Below are 20,968 nucleotides of genomic sequence, written 5' to 3'. Positions count from 1 at the left end.
GTAGCTATTTGGAAGTTATATTTACTTCTTGGACATTACATCACATTTGAAAACAATCAAACATAATTACATGTGATCACTTGTATTTATTATTTACATAGAATGGGAGTTGGCAACTTGAACCCCCAAGTAATACATGCTTTGATGGAATACTCCAAGTAACATTTTGGGAAGGCTCTACTCTTAGGTATTGCTTATATTTAGAGCTAGATTGATTTTTTAATTCAATTAATAACTTTGACTCATGAATAATATACGTTAGAGGGGATATTATAATTGAATATGTATTTAAAAACTTTGCTTTTATAATTTTTATCAATTATATAACATTCTTAAAAGATCTTCTTCAAATGTACCAAAAATTTGGATGTAATAAACACAATGCATCATTTTTAAATTTAAATTATGTAGAAATCAAGCATGCAAAGATTCAATAAGAAGACAGGATAGGACAAGGGTGGGAAAAAAATGTTCAATTTTATTTATTAAAAGAAGTGGAAAGCTTTTGAAGGTTTAAAGTTAACTATCCATCAAGACCCAATGAAATATATCCATATCATATCCTAATGTTTGGCATCCAAAAGTAAAAGTATTTGAGCATCTAAAAGAAGAAACACCTGTAGATCAATTGTACCATAAGCATAGAACATGTCCATGCATATCCATGCTATTGAATTGAGGTACAATGAGATTATTAGGGGCATACATCTGTATAATGTCGATGATTCTTGTATAAGGTATTATCTATAATGACAAATTGTCTCTAAAAGTTTAAGAGTGACATTTGTTCTTATTGGTTTTAGTGTAAACACTAAAACAATAACTAGAGAAAGACATAATACATAAGAAATAAATATGATTGAATTTATGTAATAGATCAATCTTGGAGTATAATATGCATATGCATGCAAAAGTGAAAGGAATGCACATGGGACATATATAAAACATGAATAGAGTTTGTGGATCAACCTTGTAGAGTATAATATGTGTACTTTTTGTGAGTACCCATTGTGAGGCCATAGCTCATTGCACTGTATTTTTGCTTCCATGATTTGTTTTCACAATTTCATCAACAAAGTTGAGAGTGAGCACTTTGGAAAGGCAAATATGTTTGAGAAGATGATTGATTTTGGGAAAAGTATGTAAGAGAGAGTTGTAGATTTTACACCAAGCTACAACTTTGATACTTTGTGATTTACATGGTTCAACCATTCAGATGGACAAATAATGTCCCGAAGATGTAAAAAAGGCACTCAAGTGTTTTCTTGGCTTGGATTTGTGTGCCCAATTCTAAATGCAAATTTGAAGCCTTAGATGGCGAGTTTGGGCAGAAAGAGATGATGATGAAAGTTGTAGGGAATCAAAAGACAGTTAAAATTTATACTATGAATTATTTTCATATCTTGCACCATTTAGAAGATATGGGCCTCCAAACAGGGCTGTTTTTTCCCAGTGTAGATCAAATCAATTGCACCTGCATGTAGGCATGGAGGCCAGTATTTGGGGCATGGAGAGACATTCCCCCAAAAAAAATTTGAAAAAAAATGGCCAGATGGCCCCAGATGTGAGTAGGTGCGACTTTTGGCCCGTCTCCTCATATCTGGGGCCATCTGGCCATTTTTTTTGAAAATTTTTTTGAGGTAATTTCTCTCCATTCCCCAAACACTATTGGGGACTAGTATTTGGGGCATGAAGAGACATTCCCCCCAAAATAAATGGCCAGATGGCCCTAGGTGTGAGCAGGCGCAACTTTTGGCCAGACAGGGACCCCGTCTGGCCAAAAGTCGCACCTACTCACACCTAGGGCGGGGCCAAAAGTCACGCTTGCCCACACCTAGGGCCATCTGGCCATTTTTTTTCAAATTTTTTTTGGGGGGAATGTCTCTCCATGCCCCAAACACTGTTGGTGGTCCCTAGGTGTGAGCAAGTGTGACTTTTGGCCACACAGGGTCCAAGTCATGCCTGCTCACACCTAGGGCCATCTGGCCATTTTTTTTCAAAATTTTTTGGGGGAAATGTCTCTCCATGCCCCAAACTGACCCCGTCTGGCCAAAAGTCACACTTGCTCACACCTAGGGCCATCTCGCCATTTTTTTTCATTTTTTTTTTTGGGGAATGTCTCTCCATGCCCCAAACACTGTTGGGGGCCATCTGGACATTTTCTTTCAAATTTCTTTTGGGGGAATGTCTCTCCATGCCCCAAACACTATTGGGGGCGTCTCTCCATGCCCCAGACACTATTCCCTAATAGTGTTTAGGGCATGGAGAGACATTCCCCCAAAAAATTTTTGAAAGAAAATGGCCAGATGGCGTCTGGCCAAAAGTCGCGCTTGCTCACACCTAGGGCCATCTGGCCATTTTCTTTCAAATTTTTTTTGGGGGAATGTCTCTCCATTCCCCAAATATTGGTTCCCAACAAATCAAGGATGCCTAATAGTTTTTTTTTTTTTGGGGGTGGGGGTCAAGGTTGCCTAATATTTTTCCAAATCATCTTTTTTCTCTTTTACTTATTGGGAACCACTATTTGGGGCTCAATCTTGTTGAAGCCTAGTTCAAGTGGTTGCCTTTCTTTGTTTACACAATACTTGTTCTTCTTGGCTCAACTGATTTTTTGTATAGATGTGTGGCTAATGGGGTGTACTGGTGTTCATTATAGAGAAACATGCTAATCACCAAGAAGGGGGGGCTGATTAGGGGCAAGAAGTAATGTCATAAGACACAACAAATTCCTCGTGGCCAAGCACACATTTGGGCCAAACTTACATTGTTTGATCCAATTGCACACCCACATGCACATTGAGGCCAAGAGGCCTTTTTGAAATTGAGGTTTGGGTAAACTTCAAGAAGCAACAAAGAATAAGACAACAATAATAAAACAACATAGATTATGATTTTACTTTATTTCATGAGAATGATAACATTTATTTATTTTAGAATGAAATAATATCAATTACCATAGAAAGGGCAAGTACAAGCAACCTCCATTGGGGAGCCAAAACATAGTGTCTACAAAAGGACACACTATAATATAATAGGTGTCCTCTAAAGGAGAATAACACATACAAGACAGATAAATGTTGATGGGTATAGTGGTAAATGCTAAAGAATGACCACTTCCATCATGTTGAAGAAGATTCTTCCCTCTACCTTTGATTTCCTCAATGTTCTATCCATCCATGCTCAAGTTCCTTGAAATCCAACCGTGATTACTTCCACATATTTGAAAAGATTTGAATAATGTTTACCGAATAAGGTACATGGAGAAGGTAGTTCATAATCCCTAGACATAGCCCTCATGAACTTGCACCCTTTGATTGATTGCTTGCTCCACTACAACCTGCCAAAAACACATTTTGTCACATGTGCTTGTAACTCAGGAAACACTTCTACTTCTTGTTGGTAATGTTGAAATGGAACAATGAGAGATGTGAGAAAATAGATTTGAGTTACTAAGTGAAAGTAATTAAAAAAATTGGATTACAAAATAGCTTTATTGTTACACTATCAACTAGCAAGCACCACATTGTAGGAGAATCTTGCAATGGAGCCATGAGAGGGTTAGAAAAGCAACGAAAAATAATTATGGTGAGAAGAAAAAGGATTCAAGGGTCAGAAAGTGATTAGGTGAGAAGAAGAAGGATTGAGGCATTGGAAAGTGACTATGGTGAGTAGAAGAAGGATTCAAGGGTTTTTGTGTGCATATGCATGGTTTGAGGGAAGGTTTGAAAGGGTTTTAGGTCATTTTTGGCACTTTTGAAAATTTTCAAATTTTTGGGGGGAGTAGTACCCGCGAGATACTTTTTAGGAAGGGGGACCACCTTGGGGTATAAAGAGGGTGGACTTCTTGCAATGGTGGGGATCCTCCAAGTGGGATAGGGAGGTGCACTTTTTGGAACCACCAAAGCCTAGGGAGGTGTACTTTTTTGGACTCATATGGGGGTGATGGGACCCTTTATAGGCCTTATTAGTTCTTAATCCATTTTTCTATTCCACTCTTTATGAGGCCCTTTTTGAGTCCAAAATTCCCCTAATGTGATAAAGATGGAAATCCAAGGGAGGAGATAACTACAAAATGTGCTCCAATCTGGGCCATTGATTAGCAAGGGAATCAAGGGAGGAGGTTAGTTCAAAATGCGCTTGAATCTGGGACGTCCAAATAGGTGCTTGAATATGGTCCATTCATTTCAAATCTTGATCTCCACCATCCAAAAGCCACTTGCATCCTAGCCCTCCAAACAGGCACTTCCATCCTAGCCCTTGATCCTAGATTTAGATCAAGGGTCCACATTAAAAGCGCCTTCCCCCTCTTAATTAGGCCTCCCCAAAGTCAAATTTTGCAGGTTAGAGCCCACCAAAGGCCATCCACCATCCACCAAAGACATCCTAGGCCTTTGATCTATCCACCATCTACCTCCATCTAGAGGCCAAGGTTTCTCTATTTCAAAATAAAGGTACTCATGTCAATTGATTCATTACTATGGGGCCCCTAGACCATGCTAGGTTACCATAGTAGGTTCACTTCCAATTAACTTAATCCATTTCTTAATCCATTCCTTATGAGGCCCTTTTGAGCCCCCAAATCTCCCCTAATATGATTGGCAACCTTAAAGGATACACTTGGGAGACTTATGATGAGAGATATAGTACTCTCGACCCTATCATGTGTTGGGATATCTCAAGGTGTATGCCCCAGGCACACCTTGGGTTCTATATGTGTGTGCTAGAGGCATAGTTAGGTGCCCATAAGCACTGTTAGGTGGTAGATGCCACATAGGATGATTGAGAGATTCTAGGAGCTGATTGAGGAGATGATTGTGGAGCTCAGAGGTCATCAGTGATGTCAGTGATCATGTAAGAGGTGCCTACATAAGGACCTCACCTTTCTTCATTCCATAATCAAGAATTCTCATTTTGTGTTCACTTCATGCTTTCCCTTCAGTTCCTCAACATGGTATCATAGCCCTATGATCCTCCTTGAGCCCATTTGTGCCACATCATCTTCTTCTTCTCCATCTTCTTCTTCTTCTTCGTCTTCACCATTTCTTCCCCTTCTTCCCAAAACTTGCTAGAGCTTGTTCTCCCTCATCACTTCACCATTCTCCAAGTCCTTCTGGTTGGAGATACCCCTCATATGGGCAAACTTTCACCTGTAAGGAATTGAAGAAAGGTCATCTCTACTGGTCGCCATTTCCCAAAAATCGTTAAAACTCTTTTGCGTATTCTCTGTTTTTGCTCCACCTTTCTCTAATTCCTTTCAGGGGAAGCTTCTCCATATCTTGGGATATCTTGTGTTGAAATTTGAGCAGCAATGGCTGCATATTCAAGGAGAAAACATGGAAAAACCAGTCGACTTTCAAGCAGCTAGTTATGGCAACATGACGTGGAATTGTGCCTCCCCTCCTCAGTGGATCTTCTCTAGTATATGAGCTTTGTTTCCTAGAAAGCCCTTTTTTCTTTGCTTTGAAGAGTGAGATACAAGCCCTCCAAGTTTAGGCCTCTGTTTTGGACAGTTTTGACAAGGTTGTGAGTTTGATGCTACATTAGATGCTACTTTAGCATTTCTAATGTTTTAAAGTGATGAATAGCATCAGTACAACTGTGGCTACAACTTTGTTTCAAGTTGCTATACCTGGATTTTCTTAGAATACTTTCAATGATTTAGTCACCTCCATGAAGCATGCAAGTGAAAGCATCATTGATTTGTAGTATGGAATTTGGTTACAAGTCTTTGCTATTCTAAATGCTTGTATTTTGAAGCTCTTCAACTGTTTCTAGCCTTGTAAGAGAGTAGACACTGCCCATTCTGGGTTAGACCCTCTCATGGCTACCATCTTGAATATGGATAAGTTCAATGGTAAAGGCTTTCACACATGGCAGATGAAGGTTAAGTTTGCATTGATGAGGGAAAACCTCTGGGGTCTTGTCAAACCGGCTTCAACTTCTTCTTCAAAACCCTCTAATGCTGGAGAATCCTCAGCTCCAACACACCCCGGCAAGAGATCCTGCTAGAGAGGAGAAAGCCTATGGCATCATTGCTCTTGCCTTAGGAGATGACTATACTCATCACATCTTTGACTTAGAGTCTCCTTCAGAAGCTTGGCAGAAGCTTGACATTATTTTTGGTGCTAGCTCTCACATCTCAAAATTGTCACTTAAGATTGCTTTCTTTGAATTGAAGATGGTTAGTGGCACTCCTCTAGCTGCCCATGTCAATCTTATGTAGAGTCTCATGACTCAACTTGCTTCTATCAACTCTCCAATCACTACAGATGATGCAATGGCAGTATTGCTCAAAAGTATGCCTGAAGATTATGATCACATTGTTACCACTTTGAAAAATCTTCCTAATCCTAATCTTGAAGGTCTTATTTCTGCTCTTCAAGTGAAGAAATGACACAGCATACCAGAGAGGCAATGACACAGCCTATGCCATAAAATTTCAAAAGGGCAAGTTTTCACCTTGCAAACATTGTGGGAAGACTAATCACCTCTCAAAAGACTACAAGATCAATCCATGCAAACACTGTGGCAAAAACAATCACCATGAAAAGTATTATAGAGCCAAAAAGGAAGCAACTACAAAGTCAAAAACCGCCAATCTACTTTCATTTGATGAGTCTCCACATGATGAAGATTATGCTTTTTGAACCATCTCCACATATGCTCCGGATCTCTCTTTTTATGTTGAGTCAAGGTACTCAGCCTGGATAGTCCTCCAAAATGAATGAAATAAACTATTGTGTTCTTTGTAAACACCTCTGGTCACCATATGATGTAGGCCATGTGTATGTGTTTTGCTCCATGGTACCTCCTGCAGACATTGTGTGCATGTACATGTAGGGGAGATAACCATTGGAAGGTCTTATATATCCCTTTTGTTTACCTCACACCCTTGGGAACCCTTGCTAGCATGAGATCCTAGCCATAGATTAATCCTTGACCACCATGAGATGGCATGAGAAAATATGAGACTAGATGAATCCTTGACATAGCCTGAGGCATTCCCTTGAGGGGGGGTTTGTTGGGATATCTCAAGGTGTATGCCTTAGGCACACCTTGGGTTCTATGTGTGTGTGCTAGAGGCATAGTTAGGTGCCCATAAGCACTGTTAGGTGGTAGATGCCACATAGGATGATTGAGAGATTCTAGGAGCTGATTGAGGAGATGATTGTGGAGCTCAGAGGTCATCAGTGATGTCAGTGATCATGTAAGAGGTGCCTACATAAGGACCTCACCTTTCTTCATTCCATAATCAAGAATTCTCATTTTGTGTTCACTTCATGCTTTCCCTTCAGCTCCTCAACATCATGCACACTTACAAAAATGTATCTGTTAACAATGAGAACTAAAAATTGAACTATCTTGTAACTTGTTGAATTTAGAAACTATGTTATGGTTTTTAACATTGAGGAAATTGATAAGGAGTTATTCTCTTGGATTCTTGATTAGAGATGCAGCTAGAAATTATTCTCTTAGATTCTTGATTAGAAATGCAACTAGAGTAATTAGATAGAATTCTTCTTGCTCAGTGATTCTCTTTGCTGCACCCTTAAGCATTAACATAAATGTAATTATAGTCATGATGAAACAATGGCTACCAGGGGCCTATTGAAGCTATGACTAAGAATGTTGAGTAGTGGAGATTTAGATTCATTGAAAGAGTAGGTAACACACATACATACATGTGTGTGTGCATGTGTGTGTGTGTGTGTGTGTGTGTGTGTGTGTGTGCACGCGCGCGCATTTAGATTTCATTGTCCCTTCAATATATGAAACATACAATCAACTTACTCATAGAAAAGCTTAATAAATTAAATAGCAATTACTCAAATGGAGAATAAATACTTGAAGATTTTTTTTTTATATCGGGTTTGCAAAAAATAAGCACAAAATTGGTGCAAAACATGCCAAATCCATAAGGTAGTCCAGGCTCCGAGGTCAAAGTCCACTTTTTTGCCACCATCCAAAATAAAACTAGGTGTTAAAACATCATAGTCTCATTTGGGTAGATAAGTTACTATAATGCATGTTTTCCCAAGCTTGTTATTGCTTTACCTAGGAATGAGATATACATCTAGATTCTAAAGCTCGAGTTCTAAAGTAAAAAATCATATGGTATTTTATAATATTTTCAACAATACCATGTGACAATATCTAAATATATTGGTTTCAAGCAAAAGTTATCTTTATGTACGAAGCCTGCAATGAAACAAAAACTCCAAGGGTATTCTATGACGCATAAGTGAGAAATAAAAGAGGGATGTAGTCCACACCCATTGGGAAAAACTTAATCCTCTATGAGAAAAAATTCAAAGGGGGGTAGTCCACACCCTAAAGTGAGAAAATCAATCAATGGGGGGCTATTCCACACCCATTATGCAAAAATGGAACTCACCTTGGGGCCTTTTGGCCAAAATGAAAATTCCCTCTCCACCAATCATAAGAAGGTCAATGTAATGTTGGAAAAATAGAGAAAATACAAAATAATTTCACATAATTACGGATGTACAACTATATAAACCTGACAAGGAGTCATTTTCAAGAAAGGCCACGAGCTCAAATATGATTTCGCTCCTAAACTAGTTATCCTGCTTGTACGAATCAAAGATTCAAATGTGCTTTCTCGAATCTAGGGCCTATTTTCCCCCCTAGTTCTCATGCTTGTGCTTTCCATCCATGGTAATAGGCACCCCAAGGCATCTTTCTTGCCTAAATGGGCTTTTTTGCTTCTGTTCCTACTTTTCCTCCTAGTTCTCTCACTTGCATTTCGCCGATTTGCAATTTTGGTTCTCTTTCATGAATCATCCATGTGACTAGGCAACCCAAGGTGTCTGAATGCAAAGCAGTGTATAACTCAAAATAAAGAAGACCAAGACATAGGTGTGAGAGTTGTTTCTCAACGACCTACAACATGCATATCATCTATAGAGTTTACCAATAAGGTGAATGTAGATGGTCGCTAGAAAAATATGGTTGTGTCAAAAGGCAGTTGGGCGCTAATGCAACCAGTGACAAGGAGGAAAGAACCACAATCGAATAATATATTTCTGGCATCTTGGAAAGCGGGCAGATTCGTATCCATCATCATATGGCAACCAATGCAGTGCATTTTGGGATTCTTGGATGTCTTGCATGGAGAAATAGGAGAATGAAAATATCAAGGTAGATCTACAACTCAATTAGTGCAGAAGGTATCTTCTTTTATGACCATTTTTATGAATTGTTGGACAAAGAAAACACTCACGTTGTGTTGAGGAAATAAGATCTTTTGCCATGGAATACGATAGATTGCCTCCTTGTAGTGTGACAAATATGTATAGGGCTAAGCTATTTGCAAAAGTTCAACGAGTTTTACATCTAGGCATTGCTACAATAATTGTAAAAATCAATGTATGCATGCCAATCAATGTTTTTGTTGACCTGTTTAACAGGTATCCAGTTAAGGTGTGCAAAACAATGTCACCTAGAGAGAAACTCAAAATGAAGATAACCTCAACTTCTTGGATGATGGTTGGGATAAATCAATATCTAACAAGGTCTACTTTGAGGTGGTGCTAAGTACGGTTACCATGAAGTATATGATTGCAAGCCATAATTTTTTATTTTCTTTTTACTACAAATGCAGTAGGTTCACTCCGGAAAAATTAGTTCAAATGGACCAAGATCTTAACTCATTTGGACTTAAAGATGAATTATTGCAGATTAGGGTCTATGAAGATGGAATATTGGTAAGTGTAATCTCAATAAGACAGTGTTGTATGCTAGCCCAATTGCATGATGGAATTCTTGTGGAGATAGAGGATAGTATTCTGAAAAAATTCGCATTCATTATCAACAATAGAAAGGTACATAGAATGTTTACAAATCGGTTCTTTATTATCTTCATTTTTTATATTTACATGATTCATTCATTCTCTTCATTTGTTATTAACAAAACATTACAACACCCATTTTGTAGGAGTGAGAGCACAATTCAATTGAAAAGCATCACTGGAGAGACTGTTTACATTACTTCTTAATAACAATGTGTAGGATTTCTCATGATTTTTGTACATGTATAGTACTTCTCAATAATTTGGTGACCAATAGGCACACTGATCTTAGTAATTGTGTGCATGTGTAGATATCTACTACGGTCCCCAACACATAAAGGAGGCAAGTTTTTGAGATTTTCTTGTTTTGAAATGAGTTACAATGCAAGTGTTAACTTGACCAAATATGGGATTTTTTTGGTTTTGTAGATCTTGGGAGAAAACGAGCATGCAAATATTTCTACTATCAATATGTCTAAATCCGAACATGGAAGTTGGTTGGCTATTGTATCTAACCATGCTCAAATAGGACTGCATGATGGTTGTGTTGGTGATATGGTTGGTGATATTATCTAAAGTGCATGTTGTGCATCTTCCATAAAGGATAGGCATATTGGGATCAGGGATTACGTTAACATAATATCGTAAACGTGAACATGTTATTAACGTTGTGTACTTAACATGAACATGTTATTAACCTTGTGTACTTACATTATAAACTCATGTTAATAACGTGTGTATTATCATAACCACAAAGATTAACCGGTAAACTGGCTATTTAATTATCCCACCAGGAAAATGGATTATCCCACCGAGCAATTTTCCCAATGGGCGGGCCCCGGTGGGATATTCGAGTATCCCAGTGGGCTATTGCAATAGCCTAGCAGGCCCGCTAGGAGATGTCTAAATCCCGGCGGGCTTTCTTAATACATAATATAGTCCCCAGATTTGGAGAAGCGTGTAGAGACAACTCCTTGGGTAGCACATCCTTGCTAAGGCTTGGTTGTTCACTATTCTTAGAACTAAGCTATGAAATGATTTGTTGATTGGGCCATTTGTCCTACTCTTGGGCTGTGTTGGCCCTTGATATAGACATTTCTTTAGAGTGTTGATGAGACCTAGCTTGTTATGCGGTTTGGGCTATTTGTCCTTTGTTGGGCAACGGTAGTCCATGATACATATCATTGCAAGGACCTTTGACACTCAGTTTGTTAATTGTAGAGTTTGTGTTTAGGTATTTGGGCCATTTGTCCTTCTTGGGCACGAGTAGTTCTAATATCTATTCTCACGTGTTGCTTGTGATCATATGCTATTTGTTGTGTATTGTGGGCTACTAGTCCTATTATTGGGCAATAGTAGTCCTCGTGTGACATTTCTGACATAGGTATTGTGTAGTGGATGAGAATCTTGGGTTAGTTGTCCTAAAGTGAGTTGGGCAAAACTAATCCCTGAGGAGGCCATTCGTCTTAGTTGCATTTGTGTTTTGTTTTGTGGTTGACTTTTGAGCATTGTGTCCTATTCTGTGCAATATATGTCCTATTTTGCTCAAGTGTGACTTTGGCTTGGGCCAAAAAGCCACATCATGGTTTAAGGCAATCCCAAAATTTTTGACTTAAGGAGTGTGCAAGAAGGTGTTAAAGTTATTTGGCTCAAGGCTTTCACTGATTCTCCTTCTGTCAGTGAATCCTGGTATACTGCAATTGACCAAACCCAAAAGCTCCTCAAAAAAGCTAGAAAGGATAGAGCTAAATAAGGGCCAAGAGGATGGACAACATTCAGAGCATGATTACTACCCTGGAGACCCTAGCTAGACAGGGGAACCCTCAGCCACAGGCTGACTTGGTGCTCAAAAGAAATGAGTTTAGGATTCAAGAGCAAATTCTTCTAAATGACTCTAAAGTATACTTCAGAGATTGGCAGGCTGGCAAAGCTGACAGACCAACCAAGGAGTACTTCAAAAGTATTAGAAGGAAAAGGTCTAATGAAGAGGTACCGTTTCTTAGAAAAGCTGACAACTCTTTGGCCCTTTCTAATGAGGAGAACATTGACCTCATTCAGCTTCATTTTCAGAGTATACTGTCCTCCACCATTCAAGTAGACAATGAAGTGATTAAAGCCAAAGAACTTTGCAAGGAAGCTAGAAAAAACAATGTTCTCAACTTTGATAACAAGTACCTGGAGAAACCTTTGACTATAGAGGAGCTTTTTAAAGCTGTCAAGGTGATGGCTGATGGTAAAACACCAGGAGAGGATGGACTACCCATTGAATTCTACAAAAAAAATTGTTCCACTGTTTGCCCATACCTCCTTCTCTTATGGTAGGAAAGCATTGAAAGTGGGTGCTTGCATACTCATATCAATGGTGGTGTTATAAAACTTATTTCTAAGGAAGGAGATAAGACTGAACTCAGGAACTGGAGACCTCTTACTATGCTCAATTGTAGCTATAAAATCTTTGCTAAAGCTCTGGTTCTGAGGATTAAAAACAGAATGGCCAAGTGGATCCTACTAGAGTAGAAAAGCTTCATAAAGGGCAGACATTTACTTGAAGCTATCATCAACATTTGGGAGGGATGTGAGTATGCCAGAGAAACAAAACAGGACATATGCTTCTTGAAGGTTGACTCTGACAAGGCATATGATAGACTTGAATGAGAGTTCATCATCCAAGCTCTGGCTGATATGGGTCTTGGCCCCCTTTACATTTCTTTTATCAAACTCCTCCTCACAAATGCTACAGCAAAGATTTGTGTTAATGGGATCATGAGCCAACCATTTGAGCTTAAAAGATCTATAAGGCAGGGGTGCCCTATTGCCCCTTTACTCTTTGCAATTGCTGTAGACTCCTTGGGATGGCTTCTCCATCAATAAAGCCAAGAAAACAAGTTGAAAGGTATTGAGCTATACCCTCAGGCAAGCACATTATCTGTCAGTAGTTTTATCAGTAGTTTGTTGATGATACAAACTTAACCCTCAAGAATGAGTCACAATATATCAAGGTGGCCATGGAGTCTTTAGAGATATTTTGCAAAGCCTCTGGGTCCAAAATCAACCACTCTAAAACTAGATATGCAACTCTGAAAGGTGATGAACAGCAAGTGTTGGAAGGGATGGGATGCAAGAGGTGAAGCATGGCTCAATCTTCAAACTGTTGGGTATCCCCATGGGTTTTGATATTTCTCTCAAGCAAAGGTGGGACTGGTTCATGAACAGATTCCAAAACAAGATGGAGAAATGGAGAGGATTTCAGGCTAGTCTGGCTGGAAGAAGAACTATTCTTAACCATTGCATTTATCCTATAGTTATCTTCTACTTCACAGCTTAGTCCCCCTCCAAAGCCGGAATTAACAGATTCATAAAAACTTGCATATATTTTCTATGGGGAGGTAAGATACCCAAGGTCAGGTGGGACTTTTGTATCAAACCCAAGCAGTAGGGTGGATTAGGAGTTATTGACATAGAACAGGCTGCTCTGAAACTCTCTTCAACCTGGATTTTAAAGGCAATCCTAAACCCTATTGAAGTTTGGCTAAGACCCCTCAGAGTCCTCAAGTGGAAAAACTACCCCATGCTATCAGCTATTTGTAACCCAGAACCCTGCAAACCTAAAGGCAGCTAGCTTTGGGTCTCTCTTTGGATAGCTTTTGAAGGGATTAAAAGCCAAATTGTCTTTTTAGGTAAAGGAGCTTTTATGACCTTGGACTCAATTTGGATTTCTGTTATTTTCAAAGAAGCTATGCTCTCTGATGAAGAGATAGCTAAGGCAACTCTTCTCTTTAAAAAGGGTTTGCAAAGCTGGGGGCAACTGTGGAACAGATCTAAACTAAGGTGGAAAACTTGGGTAGAGATTAGAAGAGAGTTCATTCTAAACAACAAAGGCCAGTCACTTGTTGTGAGTAGAATACAACTTTGGAGTGGCAGCCAACAATGGAAGGGGGGATCTTTCCTTGTTTACAGTAGGGAGTTCAGCTGGGTGGACAGTACCTCTTCCTTCCCTATACCCACACCAAGTAGGGACATGGGTGATCTCTGTAGGGTTCTTAATGATAGGTGGAAACTTCATGACTCCAAAGAGAAATGGAAATTTAGGTTTTTTGCCATCTGGTCTCCTTCAATTCCACACAAATTATCTACCCTGATGTGGCTCATATTGCATAAAGCTATGTGGACCAATATCAGAGGACTCAGGATTGGGAAGAGTAATGGTAAATGTATGAATTGTCCCTCTACCAATGAAGATATCTTCCATCTCTTTGTGGCTTGTCTAGTGGCCAGAAAGGTATGGAAAATAGTCCAATTGGAGATAGGGGAGCTAGTGAATTGGAAGGCCATCTTACTTGGAGACTCCTCAAGGACAAAACAGGACACTTGGTCACCCTTGAGATCACATGCACTTTGGTTTATATGGGTAACCAGGAATAATATTCAATTTAATCAAGCTATTTTGCAAGTTGACTTACTGTTTGTTAACAGGCTGAATAGGACCAGAAGAAAATCATTGAGCTGATTCACACGTTCCACCAAGCAGAGGTTGCCCTCTTTAATGCTGACTTATAAGAACACACTCAAAGCTACTTTGGGATTGATAATTCCACACCCTTTGAAGTCCCTGATGAGATCACTGAGTTTCTTAATTAGGTACCCTCCACAAAGGTCAAAAAGGAACGTGACTCACCTTGTGAAGCCCAGGAAGATGACATTGATAGCTGGAGATTCAGAGAGTTTAAATTACTTTGATTACTTTAATGATGACAATACGGATGACACTGAGGACTCCTATGTCCTCTCTTTTGAATCTGCTGCTACTGTTATTAGCCAGAAAAGAAATCAACACCAGAGGCTAGAGGCTAAGCATGGCGACGCTCGAGGGCCATAGAGGAAAGGAGATCGTGAGGGCGAAACCTTATCATGGGAGGGGAAAAGGAATTAGAAGGGGAGGGAATGAAGACGGAGACTATGACACAAGGGGAAAGGGAGAGGGGGAAGAGAATAATGTACATGATAGGAGGAGGAATGTAAAGATGCGGAAGAAGACCATAATTTATTTGAAAGAAAGGATGAGAGGGAAATATCGAAGTACTAGCTAGGTGGCTTTATAAGAATGAGCGTGTCTCATCAAGGAATAGCCCCCTCCTTTTATAGCCAAAAGAGGGGGTATCTCCCAATTAATGTATCCTCCCACATGCATGGTGTCTGTGGAAAAGTCTCCCATGTGGGCTAGGCGGTTACGCACTCTGAATTGTGTGCGACAACCCTTTGCCTCAAATTTCCACATAAATCAAGCCCCATATCTCAAGTCTATGATACTCCCTTGGTCTCTTCCCAATTTTATAATATGTTCAAACCTCTAGGAGGACAAGTGGAGGGTTGGCACAAGGAATCTTGCCACCTCATCCTACTTTCCCCATTATTTAACTTGCTCTCTTGGACCTTCTATACCTCCCCCACATGGACCTATCCTATATGGAGGGAAAAACCCAATATAATATCCATCTCCACCTATTTTATATTACTTCTCCCATGGACTTTGAGCCATATCTCACTAAATGCATCCTAGGTGGAGGGGTGGCACATGGAGGAGCCATGCCACCTTACATTTTATAATATTACTACCATGGATTATGTACAACACACCTTATGGGTCCTCTTACATGGAAGGGTGGCACATGGTCATGCCCTGCCACCTCAACCCTGGGCCCTATGCACACCATATTTTATTATACTATTGCCACACATACAAACACACACACATATTAATGCCTATTTCCTTAAACAATTTTATCCATAACAGTTCCCCCCCCCAGGCAGGGAATGCACATCATTTCCATGCGTGGGTCCATCACGCACAAAGAAAGGCTTGAGGTAACGCTTGTTGATCACCTTCTTGCCATATGGTTCATGTAGCTCCTGAACTTGTACAGACCCATTGCTACATTCCTTGATGACTTTGTATGGACCAGTCCACAGTGGCAGAAACTTCTTATCCATTTGGTGGTCCAATCTGTTCATAGCACAACATCCCCCTCAGCAAAGTGTCTTTCCCATCCCTTGCGAATCTTAGCATCCAAGCTGTGAAGATAGTGGGAGAGAGGGAAGGAGTCTCACTTGAGGCTTTCTCACAATCACAATGGGGGAATACACACAAAGATGGAGGCTGAAAACAGTTTTCCTCTTCTTAGTTGTGTAAGCCAAAAGGAACTCTAGTACAAAGAAATAGAAGAACCCTATATGTGGGTCTCAAACCAAACTCAACTAACTAAGGTGGCATACTAACTGAGCCACGAACTAGTGTAGATAAGGATAGCTGTCATCCAGCTATTATTCGTGGGCGGTGTACCAACCGCATCTCCAGCTAACAAGTCGGTGACATAAATACACAATGGTCACCCTGACATATCGCGAGTGGAGCTCGATATCTCAACACTCCCCCTCGAGCTCAATCCCAATTCCTGCACACCAAGCAGGTCTCTGAACTTGCGCAGTTTCTCTGCGCCCAATGCTTTTGTGAATATGTCAGCTACCTGATCCTCTGTGCTGACATAAACTAGATCAATAAGACCTAGTAAAGCCTTCTCCCGCACATAGTGATAATGCACCTCAATGTGCTTTGTTCTAGCATGAAAGACTGGGTTCTTTGCCAAGTGTATGCTGCTCATGTTGTCACAATAAATGACAACTGGCCCATCTGTAGACTGATGCATATCATAGAGTAGCTTATGCAACCAAGCTACCTCACATGCAGCCATTGCTACACCCCTGTACTCAGCCTCTGTGCTCGACAAGGCAACTGTAGGCTGTTTCTTGCTACTCCAAGTGACTGCAACACTCCCAAAAGAGAACACATATCCACTGGTAGATCGTCTATCAGAAATACTACCAGCCCAGCATCAGTGTATCCATGCAACTGTATCTGAACCCCAGCCTCATAAAATAGTCCATACTGCAATGTGGACTTCACATACCTGAGTATGCGTCTAGCCGCATCCAAATGCAGTTTCCTTGGAGCCTGCATAAACTAACTTACCAACCCAACAGCATAGCTCAAATCTGGCCTGGTAATAGTCATGTAAATCAAACTTCCTACTATGCGTCTGTACATAGTAGGGTCTTCCAGAAGCTCACCTGCATCTGCGCTCAGCTTCACATTCTGCTCCAAAGGAACTGAAATAGGCTTACAGCCTGTCATCCCATATTTGGACAGCATGTCCAGTCCATACTACCTCTGCAAGAGCTGTATCCCACTTGGTGATCTAATCACCTCAATGCCCAAGAAATAACGCAGCTCTCCCAAATCCTTCATCTCAAACTTCTGCCTCAATAGCATTTTCACATGAAGGATATCTTCATCACTATCACCTGTGATGATCAAATCATCAACATAAATGACAAGCAGCATAATCCCTTTTTCTGTTTTTCTCACATAGAGTGAGAAATCTGCCTTGGAAATCTGAAAGCCAATAGTGACAAGATACTGTCCTATCTTGTCAGACCATGCTCTAGGTGCTTGCTTCAAGCCATACAAGGCTTTCTTCAACCTACAAACAAACTCAGGATGTATAGCATGAACATAACCTGCTGGCTGCTCCATAAAGACCTCTTCTTGCAAATCACCATGCAAGAAGGCATTCTTTACATCCATCTGATGTAAAGACCATCCCTTTGATGCAGCCATAGCAATGGCTGCTCTTACGGTTGCCATCCTTGCAACCGGGCTGAAAGTTTCTTCATAATCAATGCCATATGTCTGTGCATACATAATCAATGCCATATGTCTGTGCATACCCCTTGACAACTAATCTTGCCTTGTATCTATTCACAGAACCATCTGCATTGTGCTTGATCTTATAAACCCACTTACAGCCAATTGCATTCTTGTCTTTAGGCAAAGGCACCAATTCCCATGTAGCATTAGCATCCAAGGCATCCATTTCTTCATCCATGGCTTTCTCCCATTTTTCATTTCCCATGGCTTGCTCAAAAGAAGTGGGTTCTGGTTCCTGTATCACTTTGACCATATAGGCATAGTGAATGGTTGTAAATCCATCATATTTCAGCCTATCCACAGGATACCTAACCCTGGTAGACCTGCGCAAAATAGGCTCACTTCCAGGTGCTCTCAAAACATCCCTGGTCTTCCTTACTCCAGGTGTAACAACAGAAGGAATACCCAACTCATCAGAATGGATGCAAGATGCAAGGAAAATGGAAAAACCAGGATTTGTGGAGACGGGTGATGATACTGCACATCCTATTGTGCAGATTGGCAAAATTCCTTTGTCTATGCAGGATGGGAAAAAGAAATACTTGTCTGATGTATTTCATGTCCCGAACATCACCAAGAACCTGGTTTCTGTTGGTCAGATGGTTGAGCAGGGCTTGCAGGTCAGATTTAATCCTCATGGATGCTTTGTTGAGGATATGAAAAATAATGGTCGCTTGATAGCAAAAGGAAAGAAGAAGGGCAGGATGTTTACATTGGATGCGGACATGCCTGAATTGAGTGCAGCAATGTTTGCACATGGGACCGGTGTAGTTGCAGATATTGATATCTGGCACAAACGCATTGGTCATGTTAATATACAGTGACTTAAATCAATGCAAGCCCAAAATATTGTTGCAGGATTGCCTAAATTCAAGTTGCAGAAATGCACAAGGTTTGTGAAGCCTGTCAATTTGGGAAATAGGCAAGGAAACCTTTTCCTAGGCATGTTCAAGAGAGTAAAAAGCCATTGGAATTAATCCACTCTGATGTGTGGACTACTAAAGCTGCATCTATTGGTGGCTGTCACTATTTTGTCACATTTATTGATGACTTCAGCAGAAAACTTTGGGTTTATTTTATGAAAAAGAAAAGTGAAGTGTTTGGGCACTTCAAAGCTTTCAAAGCTATGGTTGAAAAAGAAACAGGCCTGCAAATAAAATGCCTGAGGTCAGATGGAGGGGGAGAGTACCTCTCAAATGAGTTTGCAAGGTTCTTGCAAGAGCATGGTATAAAGCAGCAATATTCATGCAGTCATACCCCACAGGAAAATGGAATTGCAGAAAGGAAAAACAGGCATATTGGAGAGGTATCTCGGGCTATGCTAAATGAAAAAGATCTACCAGATTATTATTGGGCTGAAGCAGTTGCTACAGCAGTTTATATAATGAACAGGACTCCCACTGCAGCAATACATGGCATGACGCCAGAGGAGATGTATACTGGTAGGAAACCAGATATTTCTCATTTGAAAATTTTTGGTTGCATTGCCTATGTCCATGTGCTAGATGAGTTGAGGTCCAAGTTGGATCCAAAAGCTGAGAAGTGCATCTTTATTGGTTATTCTCTACAGCAGAAAGGGTATAGATGCTATAACCCTTCTACTCGTAAGTTTATAGTGAGCAGAGATGTTGTTTTTGATGAGATGAGCAGCTGGTATAAACCAGTAAATGTGATGATTGATGTAGATGCACAAAATGGTAATACTGCACAGAATTCACAGCGGCAATCACAAAATATAAGTGGACCTGCAGTGTCCTCTAGCAGTGGTTCACATACTTCGCCATGGACAGGTAGATTGAGATCAGGAGAATCTCCTCAAAGCAATGCAGATAGTGGTACGCAGGTATCACGAAAAGGAAAAGAGAAGGTAGATCAGCCCATGTTTGATGTGAATGCAGGTCACTCTTGTGTGGATGGTGAATCCAGTGGCTCAGAACAGAGCATTGATGATGTGCATGACCTATCATGTGGTTTGACGCACCTGAGTCAACATACCACACATCATTTTGTTCTTCTGCACTTGTCACAGAATTCGTCATATGCTGCACCATAAATAGATGCTCATTTCTATCATCACCCTGCCTGCTTGAAGATGCATAATTGCCTTGCTGCAATTTTCCATTCATAATGTCATTCTGCTTTTTGTAGCAGTCCTTAGCCATATGACCCATTTTGCCACAATAGTAGCATTCAACATTGCTGTTTGCATTTTGGCCTCTCTGCCATCCACCACGGCCTCTTTGGCTACCCCTGCCTCTAGAGTTACCACATCCTCCTGCATAGGACTGGTTTTCTTGCGTTTGCTGCATATTCTGATTTCTACCACGGCCTGCAGATCGGCCTCCTCTACCTCTGCCTCTACCTCTGCCAGCATTTGAGTAGAAGACAGTTTCTTTTGAAGTTCCTGCTGAAGAAGATGCACCCCCATTTCTCTGCTCTTCAGAAATTAGAAGAGCAATCAACTCCTCAAAATCAGGAAAATTTTCACGGACGGCAATGGATGTCCAGAACTATGCATAATCCTTTCCTAGACCATTCAAGGTCACAGAAACTAAATCGTCATCATCCACTGGTGACCCAATGGAAGCAAGTGCATCCGCAATTTTCTTCACCTTCATGTGGTAGTCATTGATGCTCATGTTTTCTCTCTGCACATTGTGCAACTCTTGTTTGAGTTGCATTTTCCTGGCTTGCGTGTTTGTGCTGTACATTTTTGCCAAAGTATCCCATGCCTCCTTTGGCATACTTGCATCCTGAATATGCACAATCATGGAGTTGGAAATACTGATAGACAGCTAGTACATAACTTTCCTGGCTCTCTCATGCCATCCTTTAAATGCCTGCATTTCCTGTTGACTAGGAACATTAGGAAGAACAGGCTCTTCTCTTCATTTCCTGTAATGAACTCCCAATAGCCTTTTCCCATCAAGAAATTCGTCATTCTGAACTTCCATGCCTGGAAGTTGTTCTTGTCAAGCTTTTCAGTGACAATCTGTGAAAGAGAATCAGATGCCATTACAGAACACTGCAAAATATTCTGTCACTGCAAAGAACACAGTTTTTCCCTCACACGGGCAGATCTGCAAAATTGACGAAAGTGGTATTTCACCACACAGTCACTTCCTAGTGATGATTTTGCATCAACAGGCAACAAGCATGAATCTGCAACTCCCAATATCTCTGCACACAGGCATACGATGCAATTTCTGCGGCAACTTTTCACCGACCCGCAGAATAGTGGTCGCACAACAAAAACAAGGCCTTTTTCTGAGTGCCTGCGGAGAACTTCCGCCTCCAAAACGGGCCCCGAAATGACCTCGAATCAGAAAAATAAAGTCACACCGCGAAGGGTGTCTCAATCTGAGACAGTGCACTCTTGCACTTCTGGCTGTGC

The 20,968-nt window shown here is 40.5% G+C and overlaps 1 pseudogene; it reads left to right on the top strand.

Moving 5' to 3' along the window:
* LOC147892561 (uncharacterized) overlaps nt 1–12,134 on the top strand; it is a 40,094-nt pseudogene extending 27,960 nt beyond the window's left edge.
* Nucleotides 12,135–20,968: the final 8,834 nt, after the last annotated feature.

The sequence above is a fragment of the Dipteris shenzhenensis genome, chromosome 16 (assembly GCF_047967505.1).
Source record: "Dipteris shenzhenensis isolate YYH24624 ecotype China chromosome 16, Dip_SZ_1.0, whole genome shotgun sequence".
Classification (NCBI taxonomy): Eukaryota; Viridiplantae; Streptophyta; class Polypodiopsida; order Gleicheniales; family Dipteridaceae; genus Dipteris; species Dipteris shenzhenensis.
This window is presented reverse-complemented; position numbering and strand designations above follow the sequence as displayed.